Here is a 1,537-nt window from a genome sequence, read left to right on the forward strand (position 1 = left end):
TATTAAGGGTAGTTTGGTACCGTTACAAATTTTACATTTTTGTAATTTTTTATAGACAGTCACTACGCACTTCAAACGTTTGTTTTAAAATAAAATAAATTAAAAATAAACTATATAAAAATAAAACAATAATTCTTGTGATTACAGTAATGCAAACATAAAGACAGAATAAATAAGGTAGAGTAGAAGAAGATGGCCTGGCAGTTAGTATATGTGCTCCACATTGCACAGTGGTGCTTATATGGGTTATGGGAGCTTGAATCTGGCTTGCATCCTTTTGCATTTCTTGATAACATTTGCCCTTTTTCTTCTTATTTCCTCTCTCACTGTAAAAAAAAAAAGAAGTGACAAAAAGGCTGAAGATAAACACTAAGAAATCCCTGAAAGCAGTTCTTGCAACTCCTACACCTTTTCCTTTCTTTGGGTTTTGTATGACTCGCTGCAAGTCTGTCTCTTCAGTTCAGTTTCATTACATTTTTTTAAATGAAGCTGAATTCCTTAAAAGTGGAACTTTTCACAAATGCATGTGTTTGGATTTCCATACATTCCTGCTAACCATTTTGACAATCCAATTCCAATCAACACTGCAGCTACTAAAGGCTACTAAGAAAAGCTACTTAAGTCAATCTTCTTTCCTGTTGTTAACTAAACTCTGTACTTTTGAATTTTAAGACAGCTCTCAAACTTTTGTTTTACAGAGTCCAAGGCGCCACACAGATCTAAACAGATCCTCCAATGAAACTCAAAACAGTCGGTCAAGCAGTTAAACAGACAGGAAATAGCAGCTCTTCAGCATTTATGCGGTATCGTTATTGGGCCTTTTCACCTTAGGACATTTCACACATTGTGTACAACGGTTAAAACTCACAAACGCCAACAGTGCCACTCACATATCTGCACACAAATCTGAACATCACGTTTTCTTCCCTTTCAGACTTCCTTCGTCTGTTTGTAACTCGTGTACCATAAAATAATTAAACACCTGAAAGCAGAGTTGTGTGCAGACTTAAGGTAACCATAGGATGCAGAACTCAATTTTGAATTTAAGGAAGCATAAGTATAAAGGAATGCAATTAAAATAAATTAATATTGATGCTGTCAGTTGTGTGTGTATATATATATATATATATGTGTGTGACCCTGTCTGTGAAACCCAGGCTAAGGTTTCACAATCTAATTATGAGAAGCATCAAAGTTTGATTTCAACCATTAATTTCACTATGACTTCAATCTTTGACATGTCCTTACTCAATCAATATTAAAGATATCAAGGTTACATTTTCACAGAATGTTCTTTACATTATGAAGGATGATTTTATGTAAACCAGTAAATCACAAAAAAGACTTTAGCTGGCACACACACACACACACACACACACACAATCACACACAGGGCCGTTTCTAGCCAATTTAACGCCCTAGGCGAAATCCCTATTGCCCTATATATATATATATAATTCTTTTCAGACACCAGTTGCTTGTCACATTCAAATTGGTTGTCATAGTAACGACACTAATTTGTGGAGATTCAGTGCAT

The sequence above is a fragment of the Sinocyclocheilus anshuiensis genome, unplaced genomic scaffold, assembly GCF_001515605.1.
Source record: "Sinocyclocheilus anshuiensis isolate Anshui unplaced genomic scaffold, SAMN03320099.WGS_v1.1 scaffold1563, whole genome shotgun sequence".
NCBI lineage: Eukaryota > Metazoa > Chordata > Actinopteri > Cypriniformes > Cyprinidae > Sinocyclocheilus > Sinocyclocheilus anshuiensis.